The sequence below is a fragment of the Ovis aries genome, chromosome 1, assembly GCF_016772045.2.
Source record: "Ovis aries strain OAR_USU_Benz2616 breed Rambouillet chromosome 1, ARS-UI_Ramb_v3.0, whole genome shotgun sequence".
In the NCBI taxonomy this organism is placed as follows: Eukaryota; Metazoa; Chordata; class Mammalia; order Artiodactyla; family Bovidae; genus Ovis; species Ovis aries.
In genome coordinates this window covers 74,820,757-74,839,053 of record NC_056054.1, presented here as the reverse complement: position 1 = coordinate 74,839,053, position 18,297 = coordinate 74,820,757, and the positions used below count along the sequence as shown (strand labels likewise).

General features: G+C 38.7%; 1 protein-coding gene across 5 annotated transcripts in view; it reads left to right on the top strand.

Moving 5' to 3' along the window:
• The window catches only part of DPYD (dihydropyrimidine dehydrogenase), a 930,457-nt gene that overhangs the window by 343,025 nt on the left and 569,135 nt on the right, over nucleotides 1-18,297 (top strand). The window contains exon 9 of one of the 5 annotated variants that reach the window (XM_060411991.1): nucleotides 1-18,297. This exon is cut by the window's left edge and continues 10,728 nt beyond it. The exons of the other annotated variants lie outside the window; for them this stretch is intronic. The gene's annotated coding sequence lies outside the window, so the exon portion shown is untranslated. 5 annotated transcript variants of the gene reach the window in all.

Sequence of the window (18,297 nt, the reverse complement as noted above, 5' to 3'; positions counted from 1 at the left end):
TTTAAATGTGTGTTAACTTGAATCATACTTGCCAACAATATTCAAGGAATATTTCAGAGTTTAGCAGCCTAAGCTATTAATCGTTCTTTGTGAGCTTAGCTGCTCAGTCATGTCCAACCATTTGTGACCGCATAGGCTGCAGCCTACCAGTCTCATCTATCCATGGGATTTTCCCAGCAAGAATGCTGGAGTGTGTTGCCATTTCCTCCTCCAAATGGTTCTTTTAAGTACATATGAAATATCTGAAATGGTTTTAGATTTGTAGAAGCCTGAAATCTGTATCCAGTTCAGAAAGCAAAACTTAGAACTGGACATGAAAAAACTGACTGGTTCCAAATAGGAAAAGGATTATGTCAAGGCTGTTATTGTCACCCTACTTATTTAACTTATCTGCAGAGTACATCATGAGAAACTCTGGGCTGGAGGAAGCACAAGCTGGAATCAAGATTGCTGGGAGAAATATCAATAACCTCAGATATGCAGATGACACTACCCTTATGGCAGAAAGTGAAAAAGAACTAAAGAGCCTCTTGATGAAAGTGAAAGAGGAGAGTGAGAACGTTGGCTTAAAGCTCAACATTCAGAAAATGAAGATCATGGCATCTGGTCCCATCACTTCATGGCAAATAGAAGGGGAAACTGAAACAGTGGCTGACTTTATTTTTGGGGATTCCAAAATCACTGCAGATGGTGATTGCAGCCATGAAATTAAAAGATGCTTGCTCCTTGGAAGGAAAGTTATGACCAACCTTGACAGCATATTAAAAAGCAGAGACATTACTTTGCCAACAAAGGTCTGTCTAGCCAAGGCTATGGTTTTTCCAGTGGTCATGTATGATGTGAGAGTTGGAGTATAAAGAAATCTGAGCGCAGAAGAATTGATGCTTTTGAACTGTGGTGTTGGAGAAAACTCTTGAGAGTCCCTTGGACTGCAAGGAGATCCAACCAGTCCATCCTAAAGGAGATCAGTCCTGGGTGTTCATTGGAAGGACTGATGTTGAAGCTGAGACTCCAATACTTTGGCCTCCTGATGTGAAGAGCTGACTCATTTGAAAAGACCCTGATGCTGGGAAAGATTGAAGGCAGGAGGAGAAGGAGATGGCAGAGGAAAAGATGGTTGGATGGCATCACTGACTCAATGAACATGGGTTTGGGTGGACTCCCTGGGCTTACACGAATTCATGTCCATCAAATTGGTGATGCCATCCGTCCATCTCATCCTCTGTCATCCCCTTCTCCTCTTGCCTTCAATCTTTCCCAGCATCAGGGTCTTTTCCAATGAGTCAGTTCTTGGCATCAGGTGGCCAGGGTATTGGAGTCTCAGCTTCAGCATCAGTGCTCTCAATGAACATTCAGGACTGAACTGCTTTAGGATGAACCAGTTGGATCTCCTCACAGTCCAAGGGACTCTCAAGAGTCTTCTCCAATACCACAGTTCAAAATGGTCAATACTTCTGTGCTCAGCTTTCTTTATAGTCCAACTCTCACATCCATACATGCCTATTGGAAAAACCATAGCTTTGACTAGCCGGACTTTGTCGGCAATGTAATCTCTCTGCTTTTAAATATGCTGTCTAGATTTGTCACCGTTTTTCTTCCAAAGAGCAAGCGTCTTTTAATTTCATGGCTGCAATCACCATCTGCAGTGATTTTGGAGCCCAAGGAAATTCAGTCTCTCACTGTTTCCAGTGTTTTGCTATCTATTTGCCATGAAGTGATGGAACCAGATGCCATGATCTTAGTTTTCTGAATGTTGAGTTTTAAGCCAACTTTTTCACTCTTCTCTGTCACTTTCATCATGAGGCTCTTTAGTTCTTCAGGCAGTCTGTCAGATCTAATCCCTTGAATCTGTCACTTCCAATGTATAAGTGTAAGGGGTTTGATTTAGGTCACACCTGAATGGTCTAGTGGTTTTCCTTACTTTCTTTGATTTAAGTCTGAATTTGGCAATAAGAATTTCATGATCTGAGCCACAGTCAGCTCCCGGTCTTTTTTTTTTTTTTTTTTTTTCGCTGGCTGTATAGAGCTTCTCCATCTTTGGCTGCAAAGAACGCAGTCAGTCTGATTTTGGTATTGACAATCTGGTGATGTTCATGTGTAGAGTCTTCTCTTGTGTTGTTGGAAGAGTGTGTTTGCTATGACCAGTGTGTTACCTTGGCAAAACTCTATTAGCCTTTGATATGATTCATTTTGAACTTCAAGGCCAACTTTGTCTCTTACTCTAGGTATATCTTGACTTCCTACTTTTGTATTCCAGTACTCTATAATGAAAAGGACATCTTTTTTCTTGGTGTTCTAGAAGGTCTTCTACAGTTTTATGAAGGTTCTGTGTAAACCTGTTCAACTTCAGGTTCTTCAGCATTACTGGTCGGGGCATAGACTTGGATTACTGTGATATTGAATGGTTTGCCTTGGAAATGAACAGCGATCCTTCTGTCGTTTTTGAGATTGCATCCAAGTACTGCATTTCAGACTCTTTTTGACTATGATGGAAACTCCATTTTTTCTAAGGGATTCTTGCCCACAGTAGTAGATACAGTGGTCATCTGAGTTAAATTCACCTATTCCAGTCCATTTCAGTTCACTGATTCCTAAAATTTCAATGTTCACTCTTGCCATCTCCTGTTTGACCACTTCCAGTTTGCCTTGATTCATGGACTTCACATTCCAGGATCCTATGCAATAGTCCTCTTTTCATTATCAGACCTTGCTTCCATCACCAGTCACATCTACAACTGGGTGTTGTTTTTGCTTTGGCTGCTTTTGTTCATTTCTTCTGGAGTTATTCTCCACTGATCTCCAGTATCATGTTGAGCTACTGACCTGGGGAGTTCATCTTTCAGTGTCCTATCTTTTTGCCTTTTCGTACTGTTCATGGGGTTCTCAAGGCAAGAATACTGAAGTAACTTGCCTTTCCCTTCTCCAGTGGACAGCATTTTGTCAGAACTCTCAACCATGACCTGTTCGTCTTGGGTGGCCCTATTAGGTATGGCTCATAGTTTCATTGAGTTACACAAGGCTGTGGTCCTGTGATCAGATTGGTTAGTTTTCTGTGATTGTGGTTTTCAGTCCCTCTGCCCTCTTTAGGATAAGGATAAGAAGCTTATGGGAGAGACTTGACTGAGGGGGAAACTCTGTCTTGTTCTGATGAGTGGGGCCATGCTCAGTAAATCTTTAATCCAATTTTCTTTTGAAGGCTGGGGCTGTCTTCCCTCCCTGTTGTTTGACCTGAGGCCAAACTTTGGTGGAGGTAATTAAGATAATGGCAACCTCCTTCAAAAGATCCAGTGTCTTTCAACCCTGCAGCAGGCCACTGCTGACCCACGCCTTTGCCCAAGGCTCCTGGACACTCTCCAGCAAGTCTGGGTCAGTGTCTTGTGGGGTCACTGATCCTTTCTCGTGGGTCCTGGTGTACACAAGGTTTTGTTTGTGCCCTCCAAGTGTCTGTTTCCCTCATTTCAGTTCAGTCGCTCAGTCGTGTCTGACTCTTTGTGACCCCATGAATCGCAGCACGCCAGGCCTCTCTGTCCATCACCAACTCCCAGAGTTCACTCAAACTCAAGTCCATCGAGTCGGTGATGCCATCCAGCCATCTCATCCTCTGTCGTCCCCTTCTCCTCCTGCCCTCAATCCTTCCCAGCATCAGAGTCTTTTCCAATGAGTCAACTCTTCGCATGAGGTGGCCAAAGTACTGGAGTTTCAGCTTTAGCATCAGTCCTTCCAAAGAACACCCATGACTAATCTCCTTTAGAATGGACTGGTTGGATCTCCATGCAGTCCAAGGGACTCCCAAGAGTCCTCTCCAACACCACAGTTCAAAAGCATCAATTCTTCGGCGCTCAGCTTTCTTAACAGTCCAACTCTCACATCCATACATGACCACTGGAAAAACCATAGCCTTGACTAGACGGACAAAGTAATGTCCGTCTTTTTGGCAAAGTAATGTCTCTGCTTTTCAATATGCTAACTATGTTGGTCATAGCTTTTTTTCCAAGCAGTATGCGTCTTTTAATTTCATGGCTGCAATCACCATCTGCAGTGATTCTGGAGCCCCAAAGTCTGACACTGTTTCCACTGTTTCCCCATCTATTTCCCATGAAGTGATGGGACCGGATGCCATGACCTTCATTTTCTGAATGTTGAGCTTTAAGCCAGCTTTTTCACTCTCCTCTTTCACTTTCATCAAGAGGCTTTTAGTTCCTCTTCACTTTGTGCCATAAGGGTGGTGTCATTTACCTATCTGAGGTTATTGATATTTCTCCCGGCAATCTTGATTCCAGCTTATGCTTCCTCCAGCTCAGCATTTCTCATGATGTACTCTGCATATAAGTTAAATAAGCAGGGTAACAATATATAGCCTTGATGTACTTCTTTTCCTATTTGGAACCAGTCTGTTGTTCCATGTCGAGTTCTAACTGTTGCTTCCTGACCTGCATGCAAATTTTTCAAGAGGCAGGTCAGGTGGTCTGTATTCCTATCTCTTTCAGAATTTTCTACAGTTTATTGTGATCCACACAGTCAAAGGCTTTGGCATAGTTAATAAAGCACAGATAGATGTTTTCCTGGAACTCTCTTGCTTTTTCCATGATCCAACGGATGTTGGCAATTTGGTCTCTGTTTCGTCTGCCTTTTCTAAAACTAACTTGAACATCTGGAAGTTCACGGTTCACATATTGCTGAAGCCTGGCTTGGAGAATTTTGAGCATTACCTTACTAACGTGTGAGATGAGTGCAATTGTGCAGTAGTTTGAGCTTTCTTTGGCATTGCCTTTCTTTGGGATGGGAATGAAAACTGACCTTTTCCAGTCCTGTGGCCAGTGCTGAATATGTACGTATATAAATAAACTATTACAAATACACAATGAAATAGCATTCAGTAGTGAAAAAGAAGAAAACAATTCTTCTATGTGTGAGAACAACAATAATATGAAGGACATCATACGATGTGAAGTTAAGTCAGTCAAGAAAGACAAATACTGGGTGATTCTTATATATGAAACCCTAAATCGGTCTGACTCAGAGCACCTGAGAGGAGAATGGTGAATGCCACAGACTGAGGAGTAGGGAATATGGGGAAATATTTGTCAAAGGTACATGCTTTCAGTATAAATTAAATAAGTTCTGGATTTCTAATATAGAGCACAGTGACTATAGTCATCAATTCTGTACTGTATACTTGAAATTTGCTGAGAGAGTGCATCTCAAGTACTCCCCCGCCCACACACAAACTATGTGAGATGAGAGATGTGTTAATTTTGTAATGATAATTGTTTCATTCCGTATGTACATTAAATCATCACATTGAAAGTGAAAGTGTTAGTTGCTCAGTTATGTCTGGTTTGCAACTCCATGATCTCTAGCCTGCCAGTCTCCTCTTTCCATGGAATATTCCATGCAAGAATACTGGAGAGGGTAGCTATTCCCTTCTCCAAGGGATCTTCCTGACCCAGGGATTAAACTTGGGTCTCCTGCATTGCAGGCAAATACTTTACCCTCTGAGCCAATTATACAGCTTAAATATTTGAACACAGCTTGTTGTATAGTTGCTAAGTCATGTCTGATTCTTTGTGACCCCATGGACTGTAGCCCACTAACTCCTCTGTCCTTGGGATTTACCCAGGCAAGAATACTGGATTGGGTTGACATTTCTTCAGGGAATCTTTCTGACCTAGGGACTGAACCCATGTCCCCTGCATGGGCAGATGCTACCGTCCATGGGATTCCAAAGAGGAGGACATGACTTAGTGTCTGAAAAACAGTAATAATACCTTTGTTGTTGTTAGTCAGTTGCTCAGTCGTGTCAGACTCTTTGTGACCCCATGGACTGCAGCACACCAGGCTTCCCTCTCCTTCACCATCTCCCTGAGCTTGCTCAAATTCAGGTCCATTGAGTCTGTGATGCCATTCCAAATATCTCATCTTCTGTCTTCCCCTTATCTTCCTTCCTTCAATCTTACCCAACATCAGGGTCTTTTCTAGTGAGTCGCCCTTTGCATCACATGTTCCAAGTATTGGAGCTTCAGCGTCAGTCCTTCCAATGAATACTCAGGATTGATTTCCTTTAGAATTGATTGCTTTGATCTCCTTGCAGTCCAACGGACTCTCAAGACTTTTCACCAATACCATTGTTCAAAAGCATCAATTCTTTGGTGCTCAGCCTTCTTTATGTTTCAACTCTCACTCCATACATGACTACTGGAAAACCATAGCTTTGACTTTATGGACCCTTGTTGGCAAAGTAATGTCTCTGCTTTTTAATGTGCTGTCTCAATTGTTCATAACTTTCCTTCCAAGGAGCAAGCATCTTTTAATTTCATGGCTGCAATCACCATCTGCAGTGATTTTGGAGCCCAGGAAAATAAAGTCTGACACTGTTTCCACTGTTTCCCCATCTATTTCCCATGAAGTGATGGGACCGAATGCCATGATCTTAGTTTTCTGAATGTTGAGCTTTAAGCCAACTGTTTCACTCTCCACTTTCACTTTCATCAAGAGGCTCCTTAGTTCCTCTTCACTTTCTGCCATAAGGGTGGTGTCATCTGCATATCTGAGGTTATTGATATTTCTCCCAGCAATCTTGATTCCAGCATGTGCTTCTTCCAGCTCAGCGTTTCCCATGATGTACTCTACATATAAATTAAATAAGCAGGGTAACAATATACAGCCTTGACGTACTCCTTTTCATATTTGGAAGCAGTCTATTGTTCCATGTCCAGTTCTAACTGTTAATTCCTGACCTGTATACAGGTTTCTCAAGAGGCAAGTCAGGTGGTATGGTATTCCCATCTCTATCAGAATTTTTTACAATTTATTGTGATCTACATAGTCAAAGGCTTTGGCATAGTTAATAAAGCAGAAGTAGATGTTTTTCTGGAACTCTCTTGAGTTTTTGATGATACAGCGGATGTTGGCAATTTGATCTATGGTTCCTCCACCTTTTCTAAAACCACCTTGAACATCTGGAAGTTCACGGTTCACGTACTGCTGAAGCCTGGCTTGGAGAATTTTAAGCATTACTTTACTATCCTGTGAGATGAGTGCAATTGTGCGGTAGTTTGAGCATTCTTTGGCATTGTCTTTCTTTGGGATTGGAATGAAAACTGACCATTTCCAGTCCTGTGGCCACTCCTGAGTTTCCAAATTTGCTGGCATATTGAGTGCAGCACTTTCACAGCATCATCTTCCAGGATTTGAAATAGCTCAACTGGAATTCCATCACCTCCTCTAACTTTGTTCTTAGTGATGCTTCCTAAGCCCCACCTGACTTCACATTCCGGGATGTTCGGCTCTAGGTAAGGGTAAGTGATCACACCTTCATGATGATCTGCGTCTTGAAGATCTTTTTTGTATAGTTCTTCTGTGTATTCTTGCCACCTCTTCTTAATATCTTCTGCTTCTGTTACGTCCATACCATTTCTGTCCTTTAATGAGCCCGTCTTTGCATTGAAATGTTCCCTCAGTATCTCTAATTTTCTTGAAGAGATCATTAGTCTTTCCCATTCTATTGTTTTCATCCATTTCTTTGCATTGATCTCTGAGGAAGGCTTTCTTATCTCTCCTTGCTATTCTTTGGAACTCTGCATTCAAATAGGTATATCTTTCCTTTTCTCCTTTGTCTTTAGCTTGTCTTCATTTCACAGGTATTTGCAAGGCCTCCTTAGACAGTCGTTTTGCTTTTTTGCATTTCTTTTTCTTGGAGATGGTCTTGCTCTCTGTCTCCTGTACAATGTCACGAACCTTCTCCATAGTTCATCAGGCACTCTGTCTATCATATCTAGTCCCTTAACTGTATTTCTCATTTCCGCTGTATAGTCATAAGGGATTTGATTTAGGTCATACCTGAATGGTCTAGTGGTTTTGCCCACTTTCTTCAATTTAAGTCTGAATTTGGAAATAAGGAGTTCATGATCTGAGCCATAGTCTGCTCCCAGTCTTGTTTTGCTGACTGTATAGAGCTTCTCCATCTTTGGCTGCAAGTGATATAATCAATCTGATTTCAGTGTTGACCATCTGGTGATGTCCATGTGTAGAGTCTTCTCTTGTGTTGTTGGAAGAGGGTGTTTGCTATGAACAGTGCGTTCCTGGCAGGACTCTGTTAGTTTCTGCCCTTCTTCATTCTATACTCCAAGGCCAAACTTGCCTGTTACTCTAGGTGTTTCTTGACTTCCTACTTTTACATTCTTGTCCCCTATAATGAAAAGGACATCTTTTTTGGGTGTTTGTCCTGGAAGGTCTTGTAGGTCTCATAGAATCATTCAACTTCAGCTTCTGTGGTTCATGGGGTCGCAGAGAGTTGGACACGACTGAGTGACTGACTGAACTGAACTGATTTATTAAATGATACAGGAGACCTGATGATATCTGGGGTCTCTGCAACCTGTTACATTAAGTAATTATGTATTTTCATACTTCAGCATGATTTAGAACTTCATTGAAAAGTGTGTGTTTTGGTGAGTGGGGAAGATGTTCGTGTGATTTATTTTGGTGCGTAACCATGATGCTTTCATTGTTAATGAACATATAGTGGTTTGAGATTTAAGTAATTGGTTTCAGGCCCCAGCTTGGTTACTTATTTGACTGTGCATTTTGAGCAAGTCAAGCCCCTTCTGAGAGAAAATCATCCTTGAAGTACCCTTAAATCAATTTTATCTGGTCTTATAAAAGCTTTTATGTTTGATTTTACTCTGTCAATCTCATGAAGGAAATCACCTTGCTGTGTTGTAAATACCATATGCTATATCTGGTGGCGCTAGTGATAAAGAACCTGCCTTCCAATGTAGGAGACACATAAGATGCAGGTTTGATCCCTGAGTCAGGAAGATTCCCTGTTGTAGGGAAATGACTACCCACTCCAGTATTCTTGCCTGGAAAATCCCACACACAGAGGAACCTTATGTGCTATGGTGCATTGGGCCACAAAGAGTTGGACAGGACCGATGACACAAACACACACACATACAGACACACACGTTTTGTCATTTGGCCTAAACATTTATAAATTAGAGTTTATTTGTTGCATATGTTTATATTCATAGCCTGCGTTTTTAAATTGTAATTTTAATTTGTGAATGCGTATTTAATAAGTGAACAGATTTTGATACATATTGGCAAGTCAGTGTTGGTAGCAGGAGTTTTGGAAGTTTCACCAATACCTATCAGTGTGCTCTTTCCTCTGCCTTCTCCTTTTTCCCTGCTTCCTTCAGGATCACTTCATCTCTCCTCCTTCGGTTGACTCATCCTTCACCTTGACGGGCTTCACAGTGAAAAACATTCTTGCTAGGTTATTCAATGAGAAATCAAAACTCCTAGATATAGTATCAGAATGCTAACATTTTGTGATTGATACGACCTAACCATTTATGTAAAACAGGTGATGAGCATTGTGTTAGAGGATGAACAATAATAAAATTATTAAAGATTTCAATGACATGCTTATTCTTTCTTAGTTTTTTCCAGAGAAGTATGATTGATTTTTGTGAGCGCAGTGAACAGTGAGTTTGTCCCCTTGGATTATCAAGACATAAAATTGTTTCCTTTGAAAGAGAGTTTGCACACTTAAACTTTATCAGCTATTGACAGCTGCAATTATGCTTTGATTGTGCAAGTAGACTTTACACTAAATTTAAAGCAAATTTATATAACTTCTCAGAAGAGAACATCGCTTCTCATATCAAGGCCACTTAATAAATATTTACTGAAGGAATGAGGGAATATAGGGAAGGGGAGGAAGAAAGTAGGGAGAGAAGGAGAGGGGGAAGAAAAATACCTGCCTAATTCAACTTTAACCTTTATCACATTTTAAGGCACCAATGATAATTTGATTCATAACATTCACTGGGTTATTTAATAGTCTATGTTAATCAGTAAGGAAATGTCAAAATTAGATACAATTAGACTCTTAATGAAAAAACATTCATACATTGTTGTCTTGACCTTGATTTTTCTCAGTATTTCAAGAAGTGCCTACTCATAAAAAGGAAGCTTGAGGTAAATTACAACCTTGTTTAGCCCCGGGGGTGGGCAGAAGGTGGGGGGTAGAAGAAACAAACCCTGTCGCCATGACATAGTTTGTCCTGGGGCTGTGGAAGGCATTTTACATGTAATCATTAAAACTTAAAGATATTTTAAAGTGAAAATTAAAGATATAATTTGTGCTTAATAAATGATATATGTTTTATAACTTCATTAAGGATGCTACCTTCCTTAATTTTTGCAGACCATGAGATTTTAAGTGAGGTGCATATTAACTGCAGAGATAATAATGTTTCTATATGTTAATAATTTTAAATGAAAAACACTTGAGCTATTTTCCAGCCACATGGGAGGAATCATTTACATCTTTAAAGGCTTATTTTTACCATTAACCCCTTCATTTGAGTGGAGTGGATAGCCATATGTAAAGTATTAATTCTTTTTACATTAGTGCTAATAGCAAGTATTTTAGACCCACTGGTGTGAGAGGATTAAAAGCCACAACATTAGGCATGCACCAACATTTCTGAGATTAATCCTTGTTAGAGCAACCTAGTGGGAATATGTAACTTGATTTTCTGTTTATTGATCAGATGCTTCTTGTTTCTGTTATCATGTGAAATGGAACTCCACAGAGACAATATCATATTGCATTAATATGCTGAATTTAAAAAATGCAACATAGAATTGTTAGTCTCTTAACACTTTCTACTTTTAATGTCATTTACTATATTATTATTGCAGGTTTTAAGGAGAGATCTGTGGAAATAGGATATACTCTAAATATTTGGCATGGTGCTTTTTCTAGTTGTAAATTAATGCTTGAAAGCCATCTTAACAATACATCTCTGGGAATATTTACTTTTGTTTGATAGAAGGAGGGATTAAGAAGTCAGTGAAAAATAGATGTACTCCAAGATTTTGAAAGAGGAAAAGGACAATATTTCTGTGTCTCCTCATTTCTTTGTTGTCCAACCCCGACCACATCTCATTCTACTCTGTTGCCGTGTTAGCACAGAAAATATTTCCTGGCCTCTCATCCTCATGCTCACTTTAATTTGGCTAGATTCCAGGAGTGACATTTATTTATATTAATTAACCAGCAGAGCATGACCAATCAGGAGGTGCATAGTCTATGAAGGGCTTCATGATGGATGGCATGGTTGTTTGGCTAAAAATTAACCTGGTCTGGTGGACGCCTTATACCTGATTGGTCTGAGTGTCTTAAACCACCTTGGATAGTGTGAATCAATGGATTCTTGGTGATGTCTATCCTATAGAAAGGTTAAGAGATAAAAGTAGGGAAGAAGAGAGGCTATTCTACCCAAAGCATCTAAACCTGCTTAATCTTGTGAATGATTTTCAAAACCATTAGAGGGGACCAGGTAAGCTAATTAACTGTGTTACTTTTTGATAGAGCTATACTATGTGTGTTATTAACTAATACTTCTAAAACATACATATACAGCTGGATAAGTAGATATGGAGTTACCTGTGTATTTATAGTTGTGAATGTTTGCATACATATATGATACTAATATGTTTTATATACACATATAGACTCATATGCAAAATCTGTCTTCCGTTAATGTGAGTTGGGCTCAAAATTCTGTACATAAGATGGTATTTACAGTAATCAATTTATAGCAGTTTTTTTCAGATAGTATATTACTGTTAGCTCAATTCAGTTCAGTTCAGTTCAGTTGCTCAGTTATGTCCAAATCTTAGTGACCCCATGAACCGCAGCATGCCAGGTGTCATTGTCCATTACCAACTCCCAGAGTTTACCCAAACTCATGTCCATTGAGTAGGTGATGTCATCCAACCATCTCATCCTCTGTCGTTCTCTTCTCCTCCTGCCTTCAATCTTTCCCAGCATCAGGGTATTTTCAAATGAGTCAGCTCTTTGCATCAGGTGGCCAAGATATTGGAGTTTCAGCTTCAACATTTTCTTTCCAATGAATATCCAGGACTGATTTCCTTTATGGTGGGCTGGTTGGATCTCCTTGCAGTCCAAGGGACTCTCAAGAGTTTTCTCCAACACCACAGTTCAAAAGCATCAATTCTTCTGCGCTCAGATTTCTTTATACTCCAACTCTCATATCCATACATGACTACTGGAAAAACCATAGCGTTGACTAGACAGACCTTTGTTGGCAAAGTAATGTCTCTGCTTTTTAATATGCTGTCTAGGTTGGTCATAACTTTCCTTCCAAGGAGTAAGCGTCTTTTAATTTCATGGCAGCAGTCACCATCTGCAGTGATTTTGGAGCCCAGAAAAATAAAGTCTGACACTGTTTTCACTGTTTCCCCATTTATTTCCCATGAAGTGATGGGACCAGATGCCATGATCTTCATTTTCTGAATGTTGAGCTTTAAACCAACGTTTTCACTCTCCTCTTTCACTTTCATCAAGAGGCTCTTTAGTTCCTCTTCACTTTCTGCCATAAGGATGGTGTCATATGCATATCTGAGGTTATTGATATTTTGCTGACAATGCTGATTCCAGCTTGTGTTTCTTCCAGCCCAGTGTTTCTCATGATGTACTATGCATATAAGTCATATAAGCAGGGTGACAACATACAGCCTTGATGTACTCCTTTTCCTATTTGGAACCAGTCTGTTGTTCCATGTCCAATTCTAACTGTTGTTTCCTGACCTGCATATAGGTTTCTGAAGAGGCAGGTCAGGTGGTCTGGTATTCCCACCTCTTGAAGAATTTTCCAAAGTTTATTGTGATCCACACAGTCAAAGGCTTTGGCATAGTCAATAAAGCAGAAATAGATGTTTTCCTGGAACTCTCTTGCTTTTTGATGATCCAGTGAATGTTGGCAATTTAATCTCTGGTTCCTCTGCCTTTTCTAAAACCAGCTTGAAGTTCACAGTTCATGTATTGCTGAAGCCTGGCTTTGAGAATTTTGATCATTACTTTACTAGCATGTGAGATGAGTACAATTGTGCAGTAGTTTGAGCATTCTTTGGCATTGCCTTTGTTTGGGCTTGGAATGAAAACTGACCTTTTCCAGTCCTGTGGCCACTGCTGAGTTTTCCAAATTTGCTGGCATATTGAGTGCAGCACTTTCACAGCATCATCTTTCAGAATTTGAAATAGCTTAACTGGAATTCCATCACCTCCACTAGCTCTGTTCATAGTAATGCTTCCTAAGGTCCACCTGACTTCACATTCCAGGATGTCTGGCTCTAGATGAGTGATTACACCATCGTGATTATCTGGGTCGTGAAGATCTTTTTTGTACAGTTCTTCTGTGTATTCTTGCCACCTCTTCTTAATATCTTCTGCTTCTGTTAGGTCCATACTGTTTCTCTCCTTTATTGATCCCGTCTTTGCATGAAATGTTCCCTTGTTATCTCTAATTTTTCATGAAGAGATCTCTAGTCTTTTGTATCCCTTTTTTTCCCTCTATTTCTTTGCACTGATTGCTGAAGAAGGCTTTCTTATCTCTACTTGCTATTCTTTCGAACTCTACATTCAAATGGGTATATCTTTCCTTTTCTCCTTTGCTTTTTGCTTCTCTTCTTTTCACAGCTATTTGCAAGGCCTCCTCAGACAGCCATTTTGCTTTTTTGCATTTCTTTTTCTTGGGGATGATTTTGCTCCCTGTCTCCTGTACAATGTCATGAACCTCCATCACTAGTTCATCAGGTACTCTATATATCAAATCTAGTCCCTTAAATCTATTTCTCACTTCCACTGTATTTGATTAGGTTAGGTCATACCTGAATGGTCTAGTGCTTTTCCCCACTTTCTTCAATTTAAGTCTGAATTTATTAATAAGGAGTTCATGATCTGAGCCACAGTCAGCTCCTGGTCTTGTTTTTGCTGACTGTATCAAGCTTCTCCATCTTTGGCTGCAAAGGATATAATCAATCTGATTTCAATCAGACTGACCATCTGGTGATGTCCATGTGTAGAGTCTTCTCGTGTGTTATTGGAAGAGGGTGTTTGCTATAACCAGTGCATTCTCTTGGCAAAGCTCTATTAGCCTTTGCCCTGTTCATTCTGTACTCAAAGGCCAAATTTGCCTGTTACTCCAGGTGTTTCTTGACTTCCTACTTTTGCATTGCAGTTCCCTTTAAGAAAAAGACATCCTTTTTTTTGTGTTAGTTCTAAAAGGTCTTGTAGGTCTTCATAGAACAGTTCAACTTCAGCTTCTTCAGCATTACTGGCCAGGCATAGACTTGCATTACCGTGATATTGAATGGTTTGCCTTGGAAATGTACAGAGATCATTCTGTTGTTTTTGAGATTGCATCCAAGTACTGCATTTCGGACTCTTTTGCTGACTATGATGGCTGCTCCATTTCTTCTAAGGGATTCCTGCCCACATTAGTAGATATAATGGTCATCTGAGTTAAATTCATCTATTCCATTACTCTTAAGATATCTAAAATAATGTTTTTAGTTCCACAAAGTTTTCCTGAACCAGTGTTCAAGAAGTGGTACTTTATTTTTCATTGAATATCAGTGTCTCACCCTCTTTTCTGCCCTTTGCCAATCACTCCCAGATCTGAACTCTGAGTCTCATGCCCTTCAACCCGAATCTGGGTGTCTTTTATTTGAACAAACTGCAGTTATGTTTATCATTCTATTTACCACTTGACTGGGTGTGTTATCTACCAACTTAATTACCATATAAGGTGCTGGTCCATACCTGGATTCTTTCTCTTTATACCTTTAATATAGCATAGCTTTACCTAGGGAGAATATTACTTTCAGAGAACAGCTCATTGAAACTGATCAGATTTGAGCATACATGGAACAGAACTGGACTGATAGATAGTGATAACCTCACTGGATAGGGTAAAATGTTGCTATCCTTTTCAGATCAATATATGTTTTAACTAAGATTAATATTTATTTTAAGTAGAAGAATAAATATAATTTTCCGCTACTAAATTTCACATAGAAAATTCACTTCTGTTGGCTGATGTGGCGTCATTTTTCTTAAAATAAAAATGTCAAAGTCATTCCTATTTCTGTTTTCTTTTCAGAGTTTTCTAGCTGTTCAAAATGTCACGGATTTCATTAAATATTTTTAAATCAAATGATAAAATAAATCACTCCTCCCTGTTAACCAGCACCACACCCTGCTTTATTGGTTTTAGAGTATCGACTGTGTGCGTGTGTGCTAAGTTGCTTAGTTGTGTTCGACTCCTTGTGACACTGTGGACTGTAGCTCCTCTGTCCATGGGATTCTCCAGGCAGGAATAGTGGAGGCAGTTGCCATGCCCTCCTCCAGAAGATCTTCCAAAAGCACATCTTTTAGTCTCCTGGGTTGGCAGGCATGTCCTTTACCAGTAGCACCACCTACCACTGCCAATTTGGGCCTTTTGAACTGTGAACCCAAACACAATAAATAGAGAAAAGGCAGCTCCTATGAAAGGAATCTGTATCTATCCTTTACATTTTTACTGAATGCTGATTTGTCTATGGGAGGAAACAGAGCAAATGTGCTTTTTGCCAAGACTTCATGTAAAAGCCTTGTTAGAAATATTTTAAATTCACTTATAAATGTGTGCTCTGAGCTGATGCCTGACTGATTCACTCTTATTTCTTCTCTGCCTAAAGCATAACATATGTCTATCCATTCACGCATTTGTCCAGTTCTTTATTCCTTCATTCAATAAGTATTTATTGACTATCTCCTCCATGTAGCTGGTGTTATGATTGACACATTGCATAATTAATTTCATTTGATCCCCACAGCAGTCTTTCAAGACAAATATTATCTTAATTTTGTAAATAAGGAGGCTGATATCCAAAGTTAAGCAACTTGCAAACATCAAGTTGTTGAGTCTTCTGCTCATCTTGTTTCCTAACACAGTCCTTGTTACATAATGAGCTCTTACTGGATGCTTATTAATGAAAGAATGAGTGAACTAGAATGTATTTTATTATATCTAGCAACTATTTTATGCCCATAAAGTACAACCTATACTTCCATATTTTCCTACATTCTCTCATTTTCTCATTATAAAAGCCTTACTAAATTCATTGCTATTAATGACCACATACTTGCTTTACAGATGAGGGATCTGTGGCAAAGATGGCAAATTGATATACTCAATATCAGACAACTGGAAGGTAGCACAGTTGGAAATTAAAACTTAGGCTCTGCCTCTAACACCTTTCTGGTTTTTTTTTTTGTTTTTTTTTTGTCTAGCACAATATATGATGGATTGTTAATGCTCACAAACTGTTGCAACGATGGTGATGATGATGTGGAACAGGAATTTTTATTTGATGTAGTGAAAATTCTATTCTATAGTAACTAGGGAATTTTCAAATATAGTTACCTTGACTGTTCCCCAAAACTTCTAGAACACTTTGTATTTGCTCTATGTTTAACAATAAAATATGTAGTTTATTATCTTTATAGAGAAATAAGAATGTTTCTGCATTTGTGTGTAAATGCATTATCATATATATTTATGCTAATATATAGAGAGAGACATGGATATAAAGATATAAAACTAATAAACTGGTGATACCTTTCTTATTCATATCAGTTTGCATTTAAAGTTCCCAAAAATGTTACAGTGTACCTGAACATATGCATTTGGAAACAATTAATAATCATTTTTTCAAATGCTGATTTTAGTAAATGATACAGTCTTAATTGCTTAAACATAAAGATTTTCACTCAAAGAAGTATGGTGCAAAATTATGATGAAATTTGAGATATAAAAAGTGATTCCACTCTAAATGATATAGTAGTGAAACAAATCACTATAAAGTCTGTTTCTGTAGTCAGTTGATCACATGTCCACAAAGACAGCTTTGCCTTTTTAACCCATTGTGTATACATTTTTCAGTATTTAACTCTGTCGATAGAGAACCCTGGAAGCAGTGAGGGTAATGAGGAGGAATGATAGTTTAGATGTATTTTTTCCTGAAATGCCAGTTGAATTAAATCTTTCATTCCCACTGCAGAAGTACAAATCTATAACCTCCTTTTAAGATGAATCCAGAATCAGGAGTCTGCGTTCTTTTATTCTTGGTCCAGAGATTAAAATTGATCACAGACCACACAAGGGAGTTGGCTGTAGTATCACAGCTCAATGTGGTTAACGAGGACAGCGCTTGCCTTCTGTTCTCCTTAACCGTGCACTTACAAGTTACAAATATTATTGATTCCAGGGGTCATCTGAGGCTGTTGGGAGGTTGTATGACTTGACAATATTTTGCTGTTTTTAAAGGATAAGAGCTATTGGCCCTGATAGCAACTGGGACAGGGAGAGTTTAAATTTGACAAATGAAGATTTATACTTTTTTGAGCTGGCAAAATCCTTCATGTAGAAATAATGAATGAAAATTTGAGAGTTGACCTAACATAGGTCAAATGACTTGCAGTGAAAAAAGGAAAATAATGCTTTCATTATTACCCTTTCATCAAAATGAATTGATGATGGGTTTGTCGTTGTAGGTCTGAGCTTTAAACAAATGAATAATGCTTAGAAAATCCTTTTACAAGACATCATTTAAAATTAAGTAGGCATAGTTTTACTAAAATCTTTAAAACTGTAGTGTAGGTGGGATGATACATGAATAATCACCTACTAATCTTTAAAGCCTGTTTTTATCTTTCTTATGAATAAAACTACTGTATTAACATTCAGAAGATTTAAGGTGCTACAGATCGCTGAATGCTGAATTTATAAAGACTAACTTATCATTCCCTTTTTCCCCCTAATAATAAAGACTATATGCTACCCTAAATATATATTTTATGTAATAGTGGAAGAAACACTGTATTTAAGAGCTTTTGCTGGATTAAATCTGGCTTTAGCACTTATTAGCTATGAGATTTTAGAAAGCTTCTTTCACTGCCTTGAACCTCAGTTTGCTCATTTTTTAAATAGTCATAAAGATGTCTAGCTGATAAAGTTGTTGTGGACCTCAAATATACAAGAAATTTTTTTTTTAGGTAGTAAAACACTCTACAAATGTAAACTCTTAAAATATTTATTACTACTGAGCTTGTATGAAGTTGAGTCTGTATTTAAGACAGTTGTGGGGAAGAGAGCTTCTGAACTACATCCTATCTGCTTGTCTTTGTAATCTACAGAATACAGACAGCAAGTTAGAGTTAACTGTGGCTAGAATGTAAAACTATTAAATTAGATTAGATCGCTAATATTGGTTTTACATGAACCGTGCTCTAAGCAGCACAACTCAAACAGCTTAGCATTAGAATATGACTTTAAAAAAATATCTGAAAGTATTTACAATGATAAGAAATGGCCCTAAAATCATATTTCAGAGTAGATATGACCTGTTCAGAAACTGGATAAAAAAAGAAAA